Below are 7332 nucleotides of genomic sequence, written 5' to 3' on the forward strand. Positions count from 1 at the left end.
GCTCCTCGTACATGTCGGCCAGCGCGTTAACCGTAGTACCATCAATCACGCGCACACAGTTCCGAACTAATAAAACCAACCGCTGCACTGCGGACAACGTCAGCTCTAACTTCGTCACGCAGTGCTGTTATGCTTGCACGCAATATTTTTATAACAAACACATTCTATGTTTTTCGCGTCCTTGCGTGACGATTATTCAAGTCACTCATTTTCTTTATTGTCTGCACGGTACGAATCAGGTTTTCCAACTGTTCTCTCCGATCGCTTGTTGTCGTACGCTGACATCAGTTAAGATAACGGTTTTTCATACTTCTTCATTCATCGTCCCCTCAATTAGCGCAGCGCCCTTATTTTTTCTCGTGGGTGTTAACGGAATTCATTTCTTTTTTAGTTTCACACGCTCACTTATTACTTCTTTGGAAAGTGAATTGTTATAGCTTTTTTTTCCCTAAAAAATTTTCGCACAAAAGCAATAACGCTGCAGCCATTAATACGGTAATTCTTGCGGCGACTGGGCACATGCGCAGGTGGCAAGGTTTTCAAAGCAAAATAAATGAAAAAGTTCGAAGCTGTCAAGCTACTTCAGTTACATGCGGCGAGTGTGATGCACTTATTTGATACACACCGACCTCAATTGTTAAAGAAAACGCGAGTTTCTGCCTTAACGAGTGAAATTTAAAAAGCGGCATTCTGTACAAAACTCTTCATGACGGCCTCAGATACAGCTCTGAACTCAGACGGTTTGGCAGGCGATCATTCATATCTCTTATTTACGCAGTGAATCTAGACGATGGTACAGACAATCAAAAAAGAAACAAAAATTTACCCCTGCGGCTATCTCAGTCCCCAGGAGTGCCCGGTCGAATCCGGTGATGTGTGGTGCCTGGATGTATACAAAGCACAGAGCAGACGCTTCTCCGTATCGTACCTCCGCATTCAGACGACTTCCCAGCTCACTCGCCTTCGTGCCAGAGACCACGCTTCCAATCACCTTAAGTGCGTCTATTCACACCGCCCAGAGGCCAGGGGTGCTCTGGCCAGCTGAGCCGGTGCACCTTTAAGACGCCTTTGCGTCTTCTTTGCGGCATTGCAATGTTCGTTGTCCGTGCACTGTTGCTTTCGTTGCCTTTTCTTTGTCTTTGAACTGCGAGGCTACAAAGATTGTCGAACGCATTATTCCGAGGTCGGGTATACAGAAAATATGAGCATCTGAAAATGTATCTGTATAAAATATTTTTCACTCTTCACTTGGGTTAACATAGCGTCGTCTCACAGGTCATTTCGCACTTGTAAAAAAAATGGCTGTACTAGTCTACAGCTTAGTTAACTCATTCAGGCAGAGCCATCAGGTCCCCCGATTTTCCTCTGTGTTTTTTTCCTTTCCCCTCCTCTGTTTATCTACTTCTTTCTATTCTTTCCATGGCTTTCTTCACAGCGGTGTCCCTCCATTTTCTCCCGCTTCTTCTTCTCTACCCCTCATCTTATTATTATTTTTATACTTCTACTTAGTTCTCTTCTCTTTCGTTTTTCATTTGTGTTTCCTCCCACAGTTGCATCAGTCTGACTTGGCTTTTCTATTCGCTCACCTTGGCTTGCGGCCCAATCGGGTCAGTGCCAAACCAAGAAAAGCCAATACAGAAGCCTAGCCGAGCCCGACATAAACGAATCTAGCCTTAATACACATATTACTGCGGGAGAAATTGAATTCATTAGAATGTATGCTGCTGATATTGCAGTGAATATTTCATCAAATTATTAGATTCAGAGAGAGTTCAGAGCATTTTCAATGCTCTGTAGCAACCACGAAGTTTTCTAAAACATACTGTGTAAATAAAAAGATATAAATCAATGCAAACAAATGCATTAGGTATGTTTTTCGCCTGGTATGCAAAAAGTAATGCAATAAAGTGAGTGTTGTCTTGTCTACGATGTGCTTTCTCAGTAAAGTCACGTCAGATAAAGATTTTTTTTCTTTTTGTACCGCTTCATCTTCTGTACAGGCCTATCGATTTGTATTCCGTGTTCACCGTGAGCACATCAATTTTTTTTTCTCTCTCCTTGCTTAATACGCCTATTAATATTTCAAAAATACAATGTAACTATCATATTTCGATCTCGTACACGCGTGGAGGTATCCAGCCAAGGCCTCTTTCTCTTCCCCTTTCCCTCGCTGGAGATACATCTATATATCGAAGGATAATAAATGACACGAATGTCTTTCCTGGCCTATCCAATTCACGCGTTCTGTAGCGGCCTGAACAGAACGACATAATAACATACTGGTTTCGATAGGTGCATACGCTAAGTGTACATGAACAGAGAAAATATGCTACTACAGCACCAAAAAAGTAGAATTAATGGCACAACGTGAAGGCGGGAAGCTTAAGGAACTGCTATGGCGTGTACTGCGGTCCGGAAAGAATAAACGTGGATGAGAAATGTGCGTGTGGATTTAAACAGAACACTCTTCGTTTTTCTTTCGGGATGACCAGCCGCCTTACATGGCAGTTTGCGGTGCATTTTCAACGCCCTCAGTTTTTATGAAATGCTTGCATGTTTTAGCTTCATAAGCACGGAACTGTAGTGTAAAAGGGGGCAGTATACGGTAGGTCTTGGAAGCCGTCCAAGTCAAATTTGTATCCACTGTCCTAGTATATTCACTGTTTTCTGCGTTCTTGAAGTCTAGCTAACATATCTTCTGCTGCTCACAAAAACTAGACACACTGCGCCTGGAGCCGGGGTTTCCAGAACGTAGGAGAATCACTGTGTTAGCAGGTTTTTTCAACGAATTAGCTACTTTCCTATATAGCTGCTTGAGAGACGTGTTTATGCGCGGCTGACTAGTCTCATATATTCAAATGACACAGAAGTTGTTTTAGATTTCGCACACAAGGAAGATTGTTATTTTTCTTCCCTTACTTCTGTTGCTCCCAATTTAGAGTATAAATTGCTATGCCTCAACGCCTTTTTGACGCTCCTTTTGTGTCACCAAAACAAGTCTTGCAGAGCTGGCAGCTGAATATTGCACTTAATAGATGCCAATAAGCAATTAAAGAAGAGATTTCGCAGCCCCCATTCTGATGAAATCAAGAGCGATAATTCATTTCTGAGCCCAGACAGCCGCGCTCCGATTGCCCCAAAACTATATTATGCCTGCACACGGAGCTTCCTTGATGCGGAGTGAAAAAAAAAAACACGCCGTAGGAAACACTGGGAACTCTGCACAACCCTCTTTGAGTAATGTGCTGTTGGAGTGGGTGGTCACACTTCTCTCATGCCGAAAATTCAAGAGTGGCTAGAGCTTAGAGACCGACCAAAACAAGGGCCGCGCATCCTGTGGGCCGCGCATCCTGTGCTTTGATTAACGAGTCTCACTTTCATTGTTGGGCGTGGCTGAATGCCCGCCCACGCGCAAGTACTTAATTGCCCGCGCGGAACGTAAGTGGCGTCATTATGGGAGCGACAATAACTTTCCGCCTTTTGTTTTCCTCAAGACCCTGTTGCGTTTCTTTCCAGTGTGAGTTAAAAGCGTTATTATATCAGCAATTTTGTCGCAAGGAAGCGCGATACGTGCAAGAAGCTTTATACGCGTAAACAGATTTGATTCTATGCTCGAATGGTGTCTCTGGAACAGAGATACGGTGTGTAGTTGTTATACCACTGTCCAGTTTTATTAAAGCTATCAGAGTAGCAAGAAATATGGTAACTATATTGCGCACTTATCCTGTGAAGCGTCATCGACTCGTCTGAGTAGATTAGAATGATAAGAAGATAAAAAATAGACAAGAAGTGCGCAACAAACCTTTGTTTTTTGACCGGGCAAGAAATAAGGACAAATCTTATTCTACTTGATTTCCTTCCTTATGTCGCCAGAAAGTTTACATAGGCGCAAAGTAATCTAAACACTGCCATGTATAGACATTGTTACGAGCTGCTTTTTACAAGGTTTCAATGCAGACGCGGAGGTATCAGTGAAGCAAGTAGAGTGTTTCAATCCGTGGCACTTTCTTTGCCTGAATCGCAAGTCACAGATGGTAGTTCATACTGCACTCAGCAGATATTGCGTTCTGAATCTTTAGCTAATGTGGATTTTTACATTGGTCTATCCTGTGAAGGAATCATAAGCATTGCTTCAAACGTTGGGCACAGATTATCAATCCAAAAGTTATGACTATGGTAACATAGAAAACACATCCGCGTGGTCATTATCTGCGTATGTAGTGCTCAAAGAAGATTCGGAAACCTTATGTGCACTGAGCAAGAAAAGTTTTCAAATTAAAAGAAAAATTTCCGAGGAAGGAGGGCCATGATGAAATAGCGGCAGAGGGGCTAATATATGCATGGCGCGCATCGGCGAAAGATCATCTATACGTTTTTCATCTTTTTCCTTTCTTAACTTCTATGTGAGAATATTGCAATTTAACAACAATTACGGATAAGATTGCATCTTTGCAATGTAAATGAAAGTTGCGTTTTCTTCAAATATAGCACTCCAAAAAACGTTTTTCTTTCAAGCATTCGAACTCTGAATTTGGCCACCTGCAGACAAAATGTGGATGTCTTGATATTTGATAATGTTTTTAAATACAACCTTGTCGCAAATCAACTCTTCTACTGGCATGCACATCTTAAACGTCAATGTTAAAACGAGCTAAAAGTAGCCATTGCAGTCTGTGCATCTTCTTTCATCAGGATGTATTCAACCGATAAAATTGTCTCTTTACCCACTGAATTTGTCACGCTTTGTCTAACCCGTATTCAGATCAAGCGGAGGTGTTTTCCTCACTTTCTACCTATTAACGAACCATAAAATTCTGCCATCACTCGAGAGACACCGTCCTACATTCGACCACAGTGGTGTCGTCACTTCACTAAGACTGGGCTCAGTGCTGGTCTCAGTCCGTTAGAAACACGCTTGTTATGCAATGATAACTGTAGCACACACCCGAGTAGTGGAACAGATAGACACATCTCACTAGAAACGTCCACTGACACGCAGTGCGAAGCAACCAACGGGGCGAGATGGCATGCGAACTACTCACAGATGTTCCTCAGAAAGCGACTTCGCCCGCCGGGCCCGGAACTCGAGTTAAGGCACGCCGCGTGTTGGGAGCGTCCGGTCAACACCTGTCTCGGCGAGAGCGCATCGACTCCAAAGCGCGTGCCGCTCGACCTGGAGGTTCCAACCAGGACTCGGGCCGCTCGGCGCTGTCGACGTCGAGTCGTGGCGCCATCTCACGCTCGGAGCAACAACTGCGAACTGGGTGTTTTCTGGTATCCGCTCGTGTTCGCAGCGCTGGCTTCTTTTTCGAGTTATCAGACTTTCAAGAACAACGTGTTTGTTTATTCTTCTGAGTGCAAATTTTATTATAAAGATCGCTTACAAGCAAAGGCTGAATGTTTATTTTCAATGGAATATAATGTCCACACTGACTACAGACAGGCTACAAAGTTAAAGGGTTCTTGCCTACAATTTTTTGGCTCGTATCATCGGTGCGAACATTTATAAAAGTTTTGATTAGGGAACAGTCGCTTACTCAGGAGTGTGCATTTAGTGCATTTAGTGACAGAAATGTACAAAGCATGACGCTAAACACAAGTTTTGAGCAAATATCGAAAATGCAGCTGAAGATGCGGCCGGTCCAGAACGGCTGGGGGTGCTCTGGTCAGGAGAGGGAGAGGAGATTGCTCACAAGGGCACCAAGTTCATCTCTGTTCATCTCAGTTTTTCCGAATTCATCTCTGGTACCTCAAGCCGCGACAAACAGTGGTGGATGTCGGGATAACACTCATTTTCCTACGGTTCAATTGCATTCGGCCCCTAATGACTGAAGGGTGAGTTTTCTGCGAGGACATCGAAGTTTTGAGGAAGGTGTAATTAGATCGCAATTTAAAAGAAAGGGTCTTATGTTCACACATCGGTACGTTTTACACTTTTTTTCCAGCTATATGGGTTGCCTTCCATATACACTAACGATGCTTATAGTGCAAAGCAGTGTCATATTGGTCAAGTGTCTTTCGTTATTTATGCAAGTTTGAATGTAATTGCCTCAGCGGAATATCTTCTCATGCAATTATATAAAACAAGCCTTCGCATGGCGTCATTTGTGAGTAAATCTCACTTCGCTGTGATGCCGGCGCTTTGCAGCCTTTTTCCCGCTCAACCATTTTTAGCCTATGTACTGGCTTCCACTACTTAGCGTTTTTCTGCTCAAACTTAGCGCTTATGCTATGGTTTGTGAGTTTATCCATTCTATTACGCAGCCTTTTACACGCAATGCTAGCACCACAATTTCCCCATGCTTTCCCACACTTCACGTGCTAATTATCCGCGCGAATCCTGTTCGATCTTTCTGGCGTCAAACAAATCTGTTATTGAAAAATTCTTCGGTAGCGTGGGTGCCACGACGCTTTGATCCTAGCGAAAGCAGAGAAGTTCTCTTCCGTTCGTCCGCTTTCTCGCGTAACGACTCCCGCTGTTGTGTGGTATGGGAGAAGTATGCTGACAAACAAACACGTCGCTCTGCTTAGGATTAGATTTGTTTCCATTTTATAGGTTCCGAGTAGTGGGTAAGTGGCCCTCTGTCCACAGAGGAGCACTGTACCAAATCCTCGGACACCTCGCTTCGAGGCTCTGCATCCCGAGAGACGGGAGCGGCAGCGTCGCATCTCGTGTGCCGCGGAAAGACGAATCCCTTTGCACCAACAGCGCGGTGGGGACGCACTTTTCCGAGACAGTTCGGAGAGACGCGTTTTCAGCGAGATTTTCTCTCTTGACACTGAGGGGATAAAAGCGTTCGAACAGGCCGCCCGCCTCGCTCCAAGCAAAGCGGCCAAAAACACAGGAACGGATGGGACCCGCACATCAGGTGAGTGTTTACACGACGACCGCCGCTTTCATCCTCTCTTTCTTCGTTCTCTGGTCTTTTCTTCTTCGCCGCTTTGCTGCATACTCTTTTACACCTTCTACCTTTTCCTTCTCGGTCCTATATCCATCCATGGTGGAGGCGTCGGTAATTTTTTTTTATTGGAAATCCTTCTACCGTTGCTGCTGCCAGTTCTTTTACCTCGAGCCCTCATCGAAAGGAACACCAGTGCGGCGAAAGAAAAAGACTATTCCGTTCAATATGGGCCCGCTCGCTCCCAAAGCCTCCCGGGAGCCCGTGCTTGAGGCACTCTGTTCCTGATATACAAAGCGCACAGTCGCCAACAACCTCCCGCGAATGCAGGCACATCCTCAGGGGCCCCTAAGACAACAAAACGATATTAAGAACGACAGCGCCGCCTATCACCCCCAACACACGCACGCATGCGGGGCCAGCAAGAAAGCAT

The 7332-nt window shown here is 44.6% G+C and overlaps 1 protein-coding gene across 2 annotated transcripts in view; it reads right to left on the reverse strand.

Annotated features, from left to right (window-relative positions):
• Positions 1 to 5168, reverse strand: part of LOC144128756 (cell adhesion molecule Dscam1-like) — a 129256-nt gene extending 124088 nt beyond the window's left edge. For both annotated transcript variants that reach the window (XM_077662413.1, XM_077662414.1), the window contains exon 1: positions 5043 to 5168. The gene's annotated coding sequence lies outside the window, so the exon portion shown is untranslated. The remainder of the gene's footprint in view (positions 1 to 5042) is intronic.
• Between the last annotated feature and the right edge of the window lie 2164 nt (positions 5169 to 7332).

Source organism: Amblyomma americanum, chromosome 4 (genome assembly GCF_052857255.1).
Source record: "Amblyomma americanum isolate KBUSLIRL-KWMA chromosome 4, ASM5285725v1, whole genome shotgun sequence".
Lineage (NCBI taxonomy): Eukaryota > Metazoa > Arthropoda > Arachnida > Ixodida > Ixodidae > Amblyomma > Amblyomma americanum.